General features: G+C 39.6%; 1 protein-coding gene across 2 annotated transcripts in view; it reads right to left on the reverse strand.

Annotated features, from left to right (window-relative positions):
* Window positions 1-17403, reverse strand: part of LUZP1 (leucine zipper protein 1) — an 84282-nt gene extending 66879 nt beyond the window's left edge. For both annotated transcript variants that reach the window (XM_069479526.1, XM_069479527.1), the window contains exon 1: window positions 17346-17403. The gene's annotated coding sequence lies outside the window, so the exon portion shown is untranslated. The remainder of the gene's footprint in view (window positions 1-17345) is intronic.
* Window positions 17404-17689: the final 286 nt, after the last annotated feature.

Raw genomic sequence — 17689 nt, forward strand, 5'->3', positions numbered from 1 at the left:
TCATCTTTATGCATTCTGAGATTAACATGTAACAGATAAATTTATGTGGAACAGAGGCTCTGGAGTCACACACAACCTAGTCATATGTCACTTAACAGCAGTATGGGCAAGTTACTTAACTGTGTCTCAGTCCTCATGTATAAAATAAGGATTATATCTACCACATAGAATTTAAGAACTATATGCATTATAAACTCATCACAGAATACTGGCCGGCACACAGTAAGTACTAAGCAAACATCATTAGCTACTACTGTTAATATTATTTCACTTTTCTTTCCCATTTTACCCATTTGCCATGCAAACAAACATCTAAAAAAGTTTTGCCTCAAAGCTACCCCCGTAATCTTGAAATGGGCATATGTATTGGATTTTACATTTCAGTGTCTGTCTCCATACTTTGGTAATATTTTCCAGTACATTTATAATCGATATAACTAACATTGCTGCTATTGTAAGCATCTATTCTACCATTTTAAATTTATAGCTACATTGTCTTTCTTACATGTAATGATAATACTGCCAACTCTTATCTCTTAATACAAATTGTCACATTTCTGATTCCATTAGTAAAATGACTTTGAGTCACTATGTAACACCTTTGATCAAAACACCCTGAATTAAAGTAGTAATATCTTCTTAGAAATTATTTATTCTACTTTCTCATTTGACAAATCTAGCCCAAAGGGTAATGTGACTGGTGACTTACTCAAGTTCATACATGTAGATAACAACAAAGACTGAACCAGAACCTCCAGAATGAGTACAGTTCATCTTTCTGCGCTGAATAATCCCATTTCTTGTCAGGGAAGGTGATAAATATCTGAGGACAGAGAATGACTCAAATCTCTAAGGACAAAAAAATTTCAGGAAGCATGTCTTCAAAGATCATTAATGTCACACAACAAAAAAGTGGCATTACTCAGTACTGTTTCCTTCTCAAAAAAATGAGGTCATCTCAAAAATTTACTCCACTAAATTTGTATTTGCCTAACTCAGATTTGCTTATGCTACTCCTTCCCAGCTATCTCAGCAACTTTTTGAAACTGTCGTGGCAAATTCAAGTTAAAATACTAACAACAAACCCCAGAGAACTGTCACAGTGCAATGTTATTATAGCAAATATTCATGAAAATAAGTGGAGCTTTGGAATTCTATTATACTAAGATTCTCAGTGTAATTATTTTTCTGTGGTAGAATCTCATCTCACCTGTTTTTTTCAGAAATAGCTTTCCTTGAAAACCATACTAAAGTAAAAGAGAACACACAAAAATTTTCTCATTAAGGCCACTGATATTCACGAAACTTTCCCAAAATTTTTGGAGCATTTCAAATCTAACAAGCTTACCAAAGGACTTAATCTGTATCACTCTTTCCAAAAGTCTGCTCTGAAAACAACATAGGACTGTTTTTATATATTACAGTATCTAACCAGAGCGAAGACCAGAAGTGGGCAATCCATTTTATAAATAAGCCACAGCAGGACCAGTGAGAGAGAGAGAGAGAAAGAACAGGAAGACTGGCAAGTCAAATCAATTATTTACCTTAAAGTCCACAGAGTACAGAGTACTATAAGATGCACAGTGCCAACCTACTCCACCCGTTTTCTGCTAGTCAGTACAGGCCACAAAATGAACACCAGAGTCCAACAAGCAGCCAAATGCCAGGCAAAATTGCCTTACCACACTAGATGGGGCCAAACACATATATTTTTAACTCCTAATCAAAGAGGAGGCATCCAAGGAAGATGATCAACAACTTAAATATTGCAGAGATTAAGGAAGACAAAGGCTATGAAAAATCCCTAAGTATATGGACATTGGGTCTCTTGAAAGTGCATTTACAGTAGTATTGGGGACAGAAACAAGACAGGAAAGGTGTTAAAGAATGTAAAAGAAAAAGCTGCATACAGAATGCTATTTTTTTAATATTTAGGAGGAAAAGGGAAAAAGATGGCAATAATTCAAAGAGGTAAAAGAAGGCACAGGGATTTTATTTATTTGTTTTAGGATAGAAGAGACCTCTGTAACTGTAGTCTGAAGGGAAGGACTCAATAAGGAGTGAAGATGAAGATCCAAAAGAGAAAGATAATAAGAGTAAGGTACTAGACAAAGTGAATACTAAGGAATGTGAGGGAGAAGAAAACGAATGGATGTGGATCCTGAAAGTCATCAGACAAAAGCAATAAAAAGACTGAAAAATTAGAAGCTGTGCAAAAATGGTGAAACAGAGGTCTAGAGGGATAGCAAAAGACTAGAAACATGTTGATTGCTTCCCTCCCTGTCCAAGGAGTTGCAGAGTATTCAACTAGCAAAAACAGAAATAACACTATTCATTACAGAAAAGGCCTTGTTTTCAGCTATGGGTTAGGATATGGAAGAAAAATACTAAGAACCTAGGACTTTGCTCACATTTGTGCACAGCTTCTAGCAGACCCAATAGAAATCACTGGTTAAAGGGACATAAAGAATTAGGTGGAAAGGAGTAGAGCTGAACTTTATAATATTAAGGCAATAGCAATAGCAATAGATAGAACTCTGATGTAATTATCAACGGCAATGATTAAAAAGGGTAAACTAAAGAATTTTATGGCTGCAGAGGATGGGAGAAACAAAAAGAACATATAAAAAAAGTGCTGGGTACCATAGACAATGAATGAGTCTCCAGTACTAAACAGCCGTACATTTTCTGATGGAATGATCTTCAAAACCGACTTTCCTAGAAGCTGGACCCTGAAACATCCTTTAATTTCACTCGCCAAAACTAGCAATTTACTGAACTATGTCAACAGTTTGTGTTTTTTGAATTGGCCATTTTTAATAAGTATTTCTTGTGAGTTCTACAAAAGGATAAGAGGGACGTTATCCAAAAAATATATGTATGCCATATGACTAGAACTAAAGCTATAGATCATACTTGGTCTTTTAAGCCCCACCTTGCACACACAGGATGGAAAAGATAGATAATACCAGTTAATATTTGGGTAGCACTTCAGCGATTTGAATTACTATCTAATCAATGATCTTAACTGACCCACCCTTACTCCTATTCTTTTTTTTTTCAAAGACTCTAGTTCCAAATAATGTTTATGTCTATTCTCATGACATCTAATCAAGGATAAAGTAGTAAAAAGAACATGGGCTTTGAGGTCATCGATCTAGAATTCTAACTCTACCAGTCACCCCAAGGACATTTCTTAAACCTCTATGAGCTTCCATTTCCTCATCTGTAAAGTAGGAATAATAGTACCTAAGGCAGGTAAGTGATAACACATGTCAAGTACCTGCTGCACACTAGATGCTAAAGAAATGGTAGATAATATATTCTATTACAACATGCTGCAATGACAGAAATGGAAGACTATTTTAATTGTCATTATAAACTAGCCATGCAAGCTGTACCACAGTTTATTGCTATACTGCTGTTAAAAAACATAGGACAAATTCTGTTAAATGAAAAAAATCCTAAAATAATGAATGCATTCCAAAAATTCCTCTCTACCTGATAGTTAACCTAACTATGATAACAGTATTTATTAAAGTATAATTTCCATAATAAGGACTTATACAATGTTTTGTGGTTTGAATTGTACTTTATTTTTTCCAAATGAGTACTTCTAAATAAATGAAATCTTTTAACTTCTAGCTTAATCCTCGGGCAATTTCAGAGAATCTCAACATCTCTCAAACGGAATTGTAAAGGCACATGGATGTAAAATAATGTAGTTAGCAGAGAATTTCAGGGCAAAAGAGAGGTAATTCTTACCCTCTTTCCCAACTTCAGTTAACTAATATCACAAATGTTCCTCAATTCTTCCAATCTCATAATCTTAGAGTTATCTTTACTTTCTTTCCTTCTTTCTCTATATCATCATTAAGCCCTATCTTTTTCTTCTCCAAAATTTCTCCAATATATTCCTTTTTTTCCCCTCCACCCCCTAAATTCATGTCTGGATAGTGTTCCTGACTTTCTAAAAAAATTCTTAACTGGCCTCCTTTCCAATAATCTATACAACACCTTCTGATTAATCAGTCTATAGTTCCAAATTCTTCAAGTCATTGCCCAACTTAAAAACTTTCAATAATTTCCAAATGTTAGCAAGATTAAGTCCAAATTCCTCAGTATGACTGTTAAGGCTGTTCATAATCTGAATGAACATTACCTCATTAATCTTATCTCCTTCCTAGTCCATAACCTAAATTTTATTATTGAATCAAACAAGTATTCTCTGGTCCAATCAATAATGCAAATTTACTCCAATCTCAGTATCTTTGTCCTTGCTTTGCCCTGGCCTAGAAAAATCATTTCCTTCCTTTCTGCCTATTCGACTCGTATCCATCCATCATTGGAAAACTCTAATCTAACTGCCTGCATGAAGCCCTCACAGACCACTTCAGCCCAGACTAATCTCAGTAAACTACAATCTCTCCCCAGCTACTTGGGAGGCTGAGGCTGGAGAATCACTTGAGCCCAGGAGTTTGAGGTTGCAGTGAGCTATGATGACATCACTGCACTCTAGCCTGGGAGACAAAGTGAGATGCTATCTCACAGGGGGAAAAAAAAATACAATCTGTCATTTCAACATAAGTAAGTAGCATAACAACAGGTCTCCTAGAGTAGTCATGCTAGTCAATGGCATTTTCACCAAAGAATACTAATTTTTTCATAAGGCTAAATTATTCAATATGAAAAATTCCTTTAATCTGAGATGATGCCTTTTCTCTAAAATGTCCCATCTCTTATAAAATGGTGATATTAGATGAAAGGGTTGTTTTTCATTTTCGTGTCTTTACTTGGAAAATAAAAGCCTCTTGAAATGTGACAGGTTTATGAAAACCATACCTGGGAACCACTGATCTACATCCCTCATTTTGGCATTTATATATGGTCCAATATTGTTATAAAACTATTTCAAAAACTAAGTACTATCTCCCCACTAGAATTTTAAAGTTCTTACGAATAAGGGCTATATATGACACTTCTTTTTGTCTTTTTGTTTTCTCCACGTTAGTCCTGGGTTGACTACAAAATACTGTAAACTAAACAGAATTAACAAAATTCCTGGCTTTTAAATTTGATGTGAAACTTACCAAAAATGTAAGTGAAGCCAGTGCCCCTTGTCTCCTCTCCACGTCTCTTCCCTGAACAGATTCTCTTACCCTTCTGGGTTGTACCCATTGAATGAACAGTCACTGACCTCTCAGTATCTCTGTTCTAATCCCACTGTACTTGCCTCTCTTTATGATCTGGAATTGTATCCTTCAGTTATCTTATTATTTCTTTATTTCTCCCCATTCCATTAACTATCTCACTATCATCCATCTATTTTTCCATCACATTTCTTTAAGATTCTGATAGTCTCTTTAAAATTGCCTTAGCATCTAGTCTTAAAACGAAAGTCTTAACATAATCATCAGTCCTCAAGTTTCTACAGATAATATTTTGGCATATGTTGGACAATGTCTAATTTTATCAAATTATATTAAGAATATATCATATTGCACTCCAGTATAGCTGTGGCAGAAAGTATTAATATAAAAACCTGATTTAAACCTACCAGAGACCATTACTTTGTTATACAGCCTAAGTACATTAGTAAGTATCTCCGTAAGTATCTCCCATATTTAACCAACCTCTGTACACTTCTGTTAAGTCTTCCATTTTAAGGACATTTAATGAATCTTTAAGTCTATCAAGATCTAAAAATGGTATTCTTCCTATCATGAGAAACAAAAGATAATGCTTGACCTCAGAGGAAGTAACGTACACAATTCATAAAATCATCATGTGTTCTGGTTTGAACAATGTAATGTTCAAGAGTAAGCTCAGGGTCAAGACCTAGTTTGGCAATGACCGTGGGCAAACTGATCTCACATCTGAAGGACTCACTTTTTCATCTATAATATGGGGATAATAATAGTACCTACCCTAAAGGGTTGCTCGACGGAAATTGAATGAAGAACATAAAAAGTACATAGCTGGCACATGTAAGTCAATAAATGTTAGATTTTATTTTAAGTCCTCAATCACTAAGAGAATTCTTAGAAAAATTTCAATTATAAAACTTACATGAGCTCCTCATTCATTGGTATTAGATACAAATCACTAAAATGGCCTAAACCAGATAAATACCCCAGATAATTAGGAAGACAGCACACTTGTGATAAATCCGTTCCAAGGTTTAAAGAGCCAAAAATTAGCTTCACTTATCTTGCTCAGCATTTAACGTTTCCAGTTACTCTGAAACTGGATAAAACCAGAGATTTCTTTATGTTTAGAGACAGGAAAATGCTGTCAGACCGAGGTGAACGATACCATTTTTCTATTTGAACTCCTCAGCCTCTGCAGAAAACCTATACAAATAAAGCCTTGGTAAGTGGGTCAGGAAAATACATTTCACCCTTTAATTGAAATAAAGTTCAAATCTGTGCCTATACAGATTTGCCTGCCAGCAGACTAAAAATGTTTCTTTTTTAGACCAAAAAAAGACTTTAATTTTTTAAAAAGTATAAATAAGATCATACTGATATTAACACAAGCTAATGCTTTCATTAAGAGAACTCCAATTCAACCATCACAAGTTAAACAAGTTATATTCAAGCCATAATTTTTATAGAGGTCCAGAATGAGTGCTGTTATTCAAGAGAGTAATCTTGGGAAGCAAAACCCTCTTCTAATCATGTGGCCAAGTCTCAAGAAAATGTTTTTGAAACTCCATTTGTAGGAATCTCAAAGACATGCCTCACACAAGCACAAAAAATTCTAGTCTCTACCTTTCAAACTTCCATCTCAGTTGTGACCAAAAACAATGGTGATTACCTTCTTCCTTCACCAGACTTGCCTGTCTCCAAAAGTTAAATATAAATTCCCAAAAAATGAAGACTTACTGGAACTAAGAATGTTCAATATGCTGTAAAGACAAATTAAAATATTTCACAATTTGGGAAACTCATTAAAATAACTATATAACTTCCCGTTTTGGAAAGTTCAGGTGTTTTTAAATAGTAGTCATAATACCTTACAGGTACCTTCCCCCCACCAAATAAGCATAAAACTACACAGTTAACAAAACTGAAAATATAAAATATTATACCAGATCTGTGTAAAAGCAGCAAAATGATACTAAAAAGTCATGGAAAACTGAAATTGTTTAATTTGAACATTTAAACTATCATACTTCCATTAACATTTGCTTCCAGAGTGCCCCTCAAGGCACAGTATTTAATATGGTTATTTATATCCATTCATCTTGAAAATTTACAGTTGGGTTCACACTGGTTTGGGTAAGCTGGGATTCTCCAAAAGAAGGACTTTCAATATTATTTGTTGTTTTGTGGAATTTTTTTTTTTAAGAGATGGGTTAGGGGTAAGAGAGGAAGTAATCCTAGTTTAGCTTATCACATCCTGTCCTAATCACCTTGACGGTAGCCTATTTACCAGAGACCTCAAAATTTGATTACTGTCCCCATCCCAAAGATAAAAATGTAGCATAGAAGTAATTCATGCCAAGATTGCAGCCATTGGCATCCTTTAAAAAAAATCCGAGGCCGGGTACGGTGGCTCACGCCTGTAATCCTAGCCCTCTGGGAGGCCGAGGCGGGAGGATTGCTTGAGCTCAGGAGTTCAGAGACCAGCCTGAACAAGAGCAAGACCCTGTCTCTACTAAAAATAGAAAGAAATTAGCCAAACAACTAAAAATAGAAAAAATGAGCCAGACGTGGTGGCGCATGCCTGTAGGCCCAGCTACCCGGGAGGCTGAGGCAGGAGGATCACTTGAGCCCAGGAGTTTGAGGTTGCTGTGAGTTAGGCTGACGCCACGGCACTCTATCCCAGGCAACAGAGTGAGACTCTGTCTCAAAAAAAAAAAAAAACCCTAATTCTGACCCTCAACAGGTTTGTGACACTGGACAAGATAGCTATCTCCTATATGCACCAGCTCCTGTAAAATGGAACTAAAATAATAAACAATATACCTACTTCACAGGTGTGGTGAGGATTAAATGAGATTATGTGCCTGAAACATGGTATGTACTCCATAAATATTTGTTGCATGAATGAGCAAATAAATTAATGTATATAAAATATTTAGGATAGTGCCTGATGCATAGCTATTATAACTAATGGTATAACAATTACCTGAGATCTGTACCTGGAATAAGCAAAAGTCAAAGGCCAACAATATTAGTATCATTATCCCAAAACTATAATCAGACTTGTATTTAATTTAAAATGATTTTCAAAAATTATATTGGGATATTCTCATATATTATCTCACCAATAGTCTCAATTTCCAGTTGCAGAGTCTTTAAGTCACAAAGAAGAGCTAGTTAAAGCATCCAGAATCATCTCTCCATTGTACCAAATATAATCATATTGCCAATGTCTGGGCTAGGGATAAGCCAGTCAAGAAAAACAGATTTGCTATAAGGAAAATCAAACTACTCACAGAGAAAGTTGCTTAGTTTAATCTGAAATTAGTACAGCTAAAATTCAGCTTTTAAAAATTCTTGAGCTTCTTCTAGCCTGCCAGTATATAAAGAATGTCATGTGACTTTAGACTAAATCATACTAAATTTAAAAACAATAAAAACAAGAATTTTTCTTCTATTCTTTGGGTAAACAAAAATGCAAGAGTGAACTGAAATAATGACTAACGTTTCCCACTGTTAGTCCTACTGACTAACAATTTCTACAGAATTATGACCTAAGTGCTTTTGTATGTTAAATTATTTAATCCTCACAACCACTCTCACCATTTTAAAGACAGGGAAATTGAGGCCTTCTGAGGCTACAGAATTGGAACTTTATAGCTATAATAACTTTATACGGTAAAGTGCTATTTAACCAAAATGGTTAAATAAGTCACAAATGAATAACCAACTGTCAAAGAATAAGAATAAAATCAACCACTATTAATACAATATTTGAATAAAGTTTAATGATTCAGAAACGTACTCTAAGGCTACAAACATTCTACTGTGAATGTGTAAAGTGTAGGAGATTGGGTTGAATATATAATAACTTTGTAACCAATTCTGAGAACTATTTTTGGTAATGAATTCCCCAGAGTTTATCATTTGTCTCTTCACATTTCAAAAAAAAAATTTCAACTTACTGAAGTATACTGGCGGTTTGAAGTGTTGATAAATGTAAATGTGTAATCTTTTTTTTTATTATTTTGACTTAGAGTGAAAATGTTAAAAAGAAAATAGGCTAATTTCATAAAAAATTTCTTTTTTAGGGGGAGACTGAGTCTTGCTCTATCACCCTGGATGGTCTTGAACTCCTTGCCTCAAGTAGTCCTCCCAGCTCATCATCCCAAGTAGCATGGACTACAGGAGTAAGCCACTGTGCCAGGCTAATTTTTTTTATTATTTTCTTAGAGATGGGGGTCTCTTGCTATGTTGCCCAGGCTCGTCTTGAACTCTTGGCCTCAAGCAAGCGACAACGCAAGTCTCATTAATATTTCTAAATTGCTAAAGAAGAGAGTGAAATTATGAAACTTAACAAAATTACTCAAATGTCTCAGACACTTCACAAATACCTCTGCTTCAATGTTTCCAGAAAAACAATTACTAAATTACCCCGCAATCTTCTGATATAGTTCCATCAGAAAAGCTAAGACAATCACTGATTTAACATACATAGTAGGCACCTCTTAAAAAATAGATTTACATTTACCACTCAATTATGAAACATGTACTAAAGTAAATCATCCCCGCCCCCCAGCTACTACTAATTTAAATTGGCTTACAGTACATACATTCTTCTGCCTTTAACACAGGAGGAAGAGTAACTACTAAGAGAGCTTACACAGGTGAAAGCAGATTTAATTGGCTCAAGATTTTCACTTTTGACATCAAAATAAAATGCTAGTCAAAAGAATAATTCAAAAGAGGTACTACCTAGTGTCTCATTTCAGTTAGTAACTCCAATCTGAAAGCATTGAACAACCACTGCTTAAGCACTTTTCCAAGAAGGAACTCTGCATAGGCAGTTCTTTGCTAATGATAAGTTCCAAAGGAATATCAGCTTTGTAGAGGACTGGACTTCTTACTTTCATACCCTAATAGTCTTTAAATCACCTGAAGCATTTAGTGCACTCCCAAGCCTTCCAATTAGAGAAAACTGAGCAGAATTCGAGTAAAAAGAATCTATGTTAATAAACCCAATAAACTGAAGTTGCTACTTAAACATAAGCATCATTATGATCAATCATCAAAAACTCCACTGATGACCTACTATATGCAAAGTTCAGTGAAAAGAACTGAGTGGAGTACCAGCTAAAACAAACTTAGGTTCTGATCAAATGAGGTAATTAAGATACAAGCTATTTAAGTTAACCAAGAATACGAGGGGTTCTGGCATTATAAGCTATTTGATTTTCCAGAAAGTAAGAAACTTTTGATACAACTAGGAAGATTAAGATATATGCTAGTGTGACTTGTCAAGAACATGAGGGATGGCCAGGTACAGTGGCTCACACCTGTAATCCCAGCACTTTGGGAGACCAAAGCAGGAGATCACTTGAAGCCAGGAGTTTAAGACCAGCCTGGGTAACACAATGAGACCTCATCTCTACAAAAAATTTTTTAAAAAAGAACATGAAGGGTATTAGCAATAAATGCTATAAAATTTTAAAGAAGAGAGATTTACTGTTGGAAACTCAGGACAGACTTCAAAGAGGGTGAACTGAGCTGAGTCGTGAGAGATGGAAAAGACTTAAATAAACAGCCCAAGAGGGAAAAAAAGGACAAAAAAATAATGGGAACAAAGGTGCTGAATTGAGAATATGGCCATTAAATATTTATTAAATACCTACCACATGTCAGTCACTGTGTTAGGTACTAAGTATACACTGGAGAACAAAACAGAATGTACCCACAAAGTGTCCACAGGAGTATCCACAAAGCAGATACTCTTGCTCTTGTGGCATGTAATGGGGAAGACACATATATAATAATCACACAAGCAGACATATCATTATAAATTGTAATAGGTGCTATGAAGGGAGGCAACAGAAGCCAGTAATAGGGAGTAACGGGAAAGAACTAGCAAGACAGAATAATGAAAGAAAGTATCTCTTATATAATATTATACATAAGTTTAGGCATGAAGGAGGCAGCCACACAAAAGGCAGGGCAAAGAGTGTTCAAGGATGGCGGGGCGTAATGGCTCACACCTGTAATCCTAGCACTCTGGGAGGCCAAGGCGGAAGGATCTCTTAAGGTCAGGAGTTCGAGACTGAGCAAGAGTGAGACCCAGTCTCTACTAAAAATAGAAAAAAAAAATTAGCCAGGCAACTAAAAATAGAAAAAATTAGCTGGGCATGCTGGCACACTCCTGTAGTCCCAGCTAATGGGGAGGCTGAGGCAGGAGGATTGCCTGAGCCCAGGAGTTTGAGGTTGCCGTGAGCTAGGCTGACGCCATGGCACTCTAGCCTGGGCAACAGAGCAAGACTCTGTCTCTAAAAAAGAAAAGAAAAATTAGCCGCATGTCATGGCATGGGCCTGCAATCCACCTACTCGGGAGGCTGAGGCAGAAGGGTCGCTTGAGACCAGGAGTTTAAAGTTGCGGTTAGCTATGATGATGTCACTGCACTCTACACAGGGTGGCAGAGAGAGACTCTGTCTCCAAAAAAAAAAAAAAAAAAAGTGTTCAAGCCCTGAGGCAGGAAAGAGCTTAAGTTTAAAAATAAGTAAGAAGCTAGTGTGACTAGAGCATAATGGGCAATAAGACTGGCATAAGATAAAGTTGGAGAAGTAGGCAGGGGCCAGGCTATACAAGGCATTATAGGCCAAGATAAAGAGTTGAAATTTGGATTTTAATCCACACCCCCCCAAAAAAACAAAAAACACACACAAAAAAATTTTGCACACTCACATTAGTGTTCAATAAATGCAGCCAGACTAAAAAGAATATATGCAATGTGATTCCATATTTACAAAAGTACAAAAAAGGGTAAAACTAATCTATGCTGTTAGAAGTCAGGATGGGCCGGGTGGGGTGGCTCATGCCTATAATCCTAGCTGGGAGGCTGAGATGGGAAGATGGCTTGAGGTCAGGAGTTCGAGACCAGCGTAAGCAAGGGCAAGACCTCTTCTCTACAAAAAAAATAGAAAAATTAGCCAGGCTTGGTGGCATGCACCTGTAGTCCCAGCTACTCAGGAGGCTGAAGCAGGAGGATCGCGTGAGTCTAGAAGTTTGAGGTTGCAGTGAGCTATGATGATGCCACTATACTCTAACCTGGGTGACAGAATGAGACCCTGTCTCAAAAAAAAAAAAAAAAAAAAAGAAGTCAGGATGGTATGGTGAGTACCCTGGGTATAGAGCGGAGGCAGGTACTGGAAGGGAACTAGATAGGGGGTTCCAGGTACTGGAAATGCTTTTCTTGATCTATCTAGGTGCTAGTTACATGGGTGTATATTGTTTGTGGAAAAAAAAATAATCAAATTGGACTCTTATGTGCGCTTTTCTGTGTCTATATATACTTTAATAAAAAGTTGTAATTATTTTTTAAAGTTTTATGCAAGTTTGTAATAACATATGTTTTAAAAAGATTACTCTGTCCAGATAAAATGGGAATAGAGGGGCACATGAAAACATGGAGGATCTTGAATGACTAAGCTGACAGGAGCTTTCAGATACATATAAAATAGGGGGAGGGGTAACTCAAACAGCCAATGATATAAAGTACCATGTTTATAAAGAATAAATGCTGAGTCTAGGAAGGGAGTTATGAAATACAGGATGAACTATAAATTCTGTAGAATGTAAGGAGGTATCTCTAGAGGTTAAGAAAGGAATACATGAAAACAGCAACACCTAAAAAGGTGAGCAACGCTCATTACATTGTGGCTCATTTTTTTTTTCCTATATTTTTTCTTTTATTTTAAAACACAGCTTCTGCCAGATATTTTAATATGGTATTTTCAACTCTTCCCTTGACCCTCCACCCTAATACACCAGCCAGTGTAATGAAACAGAAAGAACTGACGACATTTGAGTATCAATCGTACCTGAGCCCAAATCAAGGGTCTGTCCCTCACTGGCTCTGACAGTAACTGCTCTGAGCTCAGCTCCCTCATGTATAAAATGAGGATAATGACTACCTTATAGAGTTATTATTTTCTCCCTACAGTTACCCAAAATTTTGAGTAGGTAGTCTGAAGGGTATTTTAATTTAATTATTATTTACTAATGGTATGTGGAGAGCCAACAGTCAATGTAACAAGAGTGTTCATTCTCACATAAATTCACAGGTAGGAGGAGGGCTTATAAGAGTTAATATACAGAAATGGAATGAATAAGGTGGCCATGGTGGCTTATGCCTGTAATCCTAGCACTCTGGAAGGCAAAGGTGGAAGGACTGATTGAGCTCAGGAGCTCTAGACCAGCCTGAGCAAGAGCAAATTCCTGTCTCTACTAAAGATAAAAAATTAGCTGGGCGTGGTAGCCAGTGCCTGTAGTCCCAGCTACTGGGGAGGCTGAGGCAGGAGGATCACTTGAGCCCAGGAGTTTGAGGTTGCCATGAGCACTCTAGCCCCAGGGCTACAGGGCAAGACTCAGTCTATTAAAAAAAAAAAGAAAAAAGAAAAAAAGAATGAATGAATAAAGACAAAGGAGTAGGAGGCTGAGGTGGGAGGATCTCTTGAGACCAGGAGTTTGCACCAGCCTGGGCAATATAGCAAGACCCTCTCTCTAAAAAAAAAAAGAGACAGAGAGAAAGAAAAGAGAAGGATTAAGATGTTGAAATGGGGCTGCTTCTACAAGCTCAGTAGCAGAGGCTTCACGCGTTTTCTAAGAGACAGAAACTTGAACAAAAGCAGACTGAGACAAGTTCAGTGACTGGAGAAACTATGAGAAGGAAAAAAATAATCTGTGTCTTCCCAGCAAGCCACAATCGCTACCTAATGTATTCTTTCCTTTGTGGAATGTTAGCTAAAACAAGCTAAAGATCAACACTAAGGATTCTGTCATAGGTGGAAGGGCAAGGCCTTCAACCACTTTATAGCATCCCCACCCTTGTGTATTATTTGAGCAACCATAAAGTGTTAAGCACTTCTTAAGCATAGCTAAAGACATTAAGTTTAATATTTCAGGAGCTACCATTTCAAAAGGAAACAAGAAGTTCAACTCCTTAATAAATCATCAGGTAATTTTTTTCCCCAAAATGTACCCTCTGTCTTAAAACTAAAATCTGGTTCTTCCCAAATTTATTCATCTTTTCCCTAATCAGACAAGTGTCTCTACCTCTCTTATTCTCCTCATTCACCTCAACATTAAATACCTAAAGAAGAAAATACCTAAGATTTCCCTATTTCCTACCAAGCTGGCACACTGACTCTCTAGTATTCACTCTGATCTCACAGCATTGAATCTCAGCATAGAAAACTCATAACATTACCAGGGATAAATCTGCTACCCAATTCCTAAAAGATAACACACAGTTTAAAAGAATAAAGGTATTGGTGGTGATTACACAACTGTATACATTTGTCAAAGCTCGGCAAACTGTACACTTAAAATTGGTGAATTTTATTGTAACTATCTCTCAATAAAGCTGATTTTTTAAAGAAAGAATGCATAAATTCTTTCATTTAGCAAATATTTACTGAGCATCTATTATGTGCATCAATGTTAACACTGAATCTTTTCAGCTTGAACTATATGGGTCCTACCTGTAGTGTGCTTTACTCACAAGCTGACAATGTGCCCAGAAGCTATGTTTCATGAAAAATGGCTCACTTTCTGATCATAAATGTTACCTTAATGATGGTCTCTACAATGGAAGGGCTATTAGCTATCCATGATCTTCCATTACATAAATGAAACAGATGATCACTTAGGTACATTTTAATAGAAATGCTTCCATCATAAGCAAAAAATTAAGCACCTACTACATATATGACATACCACATATAAAACACACCACTACCACAGTCTCGTATGTTTATCTTTTTACCAAAAAATTAGCACACCTCAAAATCACACTGACAACACTGCTGGAAGAAAAGAAGGCAACATTATTGGAGAACAGACTTAATACACTTATTCTAAGATCCACAGTGATCCAGTGGCTGAGGCAAAGGTCTAGAAACTAGGTCTTCCGGTTCCCAAGGCAGCATGCATAGGAAGATAACCAGGGGCCTTAAAAACGGACTTGGGTTTGAATACCAGTTTCACTTTTTACTAGTTGTATGTGTGAACTTGGGACACTCACTTTATCTTCTGACCCTCAGTTTGCTCATCTATAAAACAAGATGCCAACTACCACCTCGCAAAATTGTTGGGAAGACTATATGAGCTATATACCACCTAGCACAATTACTAGCCACAGAATAGGCAACTCAACAATATTAGTTCTCTTTCTTGGTCTTAAATTATTTAACATTAAGAAAACACCTAAACATCAAGGAAGGCTAATTAATCCATATTATTAATGGATGGCCAACAATGAACCTGTATTTGCTGCCTTATTCATACGCCAACCCATTCCCTTCCCATCCCACTATTTCCAGTTTTTCAAACTTTAGTTACTATGTTTAGAAAAGTGATTTAATTTTAGAAACCTGGAAAATTCTTCTGAGTAAATTGAGCAAAACCTTAATCTGCCCCAAGGGGAATTCTGAGCAAAACAATTATTTCTGACAAGAGAAGAATTTTCTATGGGGGTTATTCAATTTAACCACACGAACGCCACCAAAGCTGTGCAGAAACTGACAGAAAGCAATCTGGAACATACTGTACAGATTCTCCAAAAAGAAATAACCCCCTAAAATACAACCCCCTCCCCCTCCCTAACCTGAGGCAGTAAAATCTTACTCGGTGATCTGAATTCTCCCCACTCACTCCTTAGGCCAGAACTGCAGCAGTTTGTAAAAGAAATACCCTCAGCAAACCCCACCCCTCAAAATATCCCCAAAAGGCAGGGAGGTCCAGAGAGTAGTTTCTCCTCAATCGACAGATAAGCCACCAGGGGCTCAGCAGCACAATCCTCTCCCCAAGGTCATTCAAGTCAGCGAAGGTGCGGCAGAGAATCTGCAAGCAGTCTCTGGCCCTCTGGAGAACACGCTGCAGGGTTTTGGGGGGTGCCTACTCTCTTCCCCTCTCCCACCCTCGAGCGTGAGCACTGGCCTCGGCATTTCCGAAACATGCCGTAACAAGCTCTGCAGTGTTAGGAAAGGGGCTGACGCGATGAAGAAACAGATGCTCCAAAGCAAGATGGTCTTTCTCGGCTCGCAGAGCCTCCTCCAAGGTTGTTAACAGAAACCGCGGGCACCTCAGAGAGCTCGAAACCGGGCTCCGGAGCCCCAGCCCGGCCGCTCCGGGACGCCGGCCTCGCTGCAGGCAGCCTCCGCAGCCCGAGGCCACCGGCCCCAGAAACCGCACTTCATTCCTGCGCTTCGGGAAGCCATGGCTCCTTCCCCGCCCGGGCCGCGGGGCGGGGGGTGCGCAGGGAGGCGGGCCGCGCTGCGGAAAGTTCGCCGCGGCGGGCGGGCGGGGGGCGGCCCCGGCCCCGCTCACCCGCGTCCCCTGCAGATTCCACCATTAATTAGTCCTAAGGACTGTCTACTGGCAACTTAAACAAAGCGAATGCCTCGCATTCCTTCCCGGCCCAGCGGTCTGGCTGCGAGACCAGCAGCGCCCGGGACGCGGGCCGGCGCGGCCGACAGCTGCGGCGGCGGCGGGACCCCTCCTCGCCCGGCCCGCGCCCCCGCGCCCCGCGCCCCGCAGCCAGGTCCCGCACGCCGCCCAACGCGCTCCCAAACCTCCCTCCTCCTCCTGCCCGGAGCTCCCGGGCTCTTCCTGTATGATCACTTCCTTCCTCCCCGGTGCCCGCCGGGCCCCGCGCAGCCCCCTCCCCGGCCGCCCGGGCCCCCCACCCGCGCGCCGCGCCGCGCCCCGCCCCCACCCGGCCCGCGCCCGGCGCCCCCCATCCCGAACTCGACCCTAAAAACTCTTCTCCGCCCCCTCGAAAAGGTCTCCGCGTCTCTGCCCCGAACATTTCTCCTCAGATTCTCGCTCCCACCAAGAAGTCGCCTCAGAAGCTTCCCTCCCCCTCCAGAAGAAAAATCTCAGATTCTCTTCCTGCAACTCCAAAAACATTCCCAAGGTCTCGCCCCAAAAAATCCCCGTCCCGAGCTCTTCCTCCAAAATCCACTCAAACTCTGCCCCACAACTCCACACCCCCATCCCTCCCCGAGGAGCGCCCGCCGGTTCTGCCCGACGCCCCCGGGTACTCCGACTCCTCCGGGGGCCGCCCCCGCTCCGGCCGCCCTGCTCTCCCCGCGCCGGCCCGGGCCCCAGCGCCGCCCTCCCGCCGCCTCCCCGCGGACTCTCACCTCGACGGCCCCGGCCCGCGCTCCAGCCCGCCGAGAGCTCCGGCGCTCCGCTCCCAGCAGCCGGCGCCTCCTCCGGCTCCCTGGGACTGACAATGAGGGGCGGGGCCTAGTTTGTGATGTCATCGTTCTAGGAGGCGGGGCCTCTTAGGGGCGGGGCTGATCGGCAGGTTCCGCCCCCTCCGCTCTTACTGCCTTTCCCAGGACTTAGACTCCACCAAGTTTTTATTGCCTCCCTAGCTAGGTGCCCTGGGACTGTACTAGGCGCCGTGGGAAATTGAAATGGAAGATAAGACTTCCTGCTTTCAAGAGGGGCACTCTCAGGGGGGGTGTGAGGATTAAATGAG

Source organism: Eulemur rufifrons, chromosome 8 (assembly GCF_041146395.1).
Source record: "Eulemur rufifrons isolate Redbay chromosome 8, OSU_ERuf_1, whole genome shotgun sequence".
Lineage (NCBI taxonomy): Eukaryota > Metazoa > Chordata > Mammalia > Primates > Lemuridae > Eulemur > Eulemur rufifrons.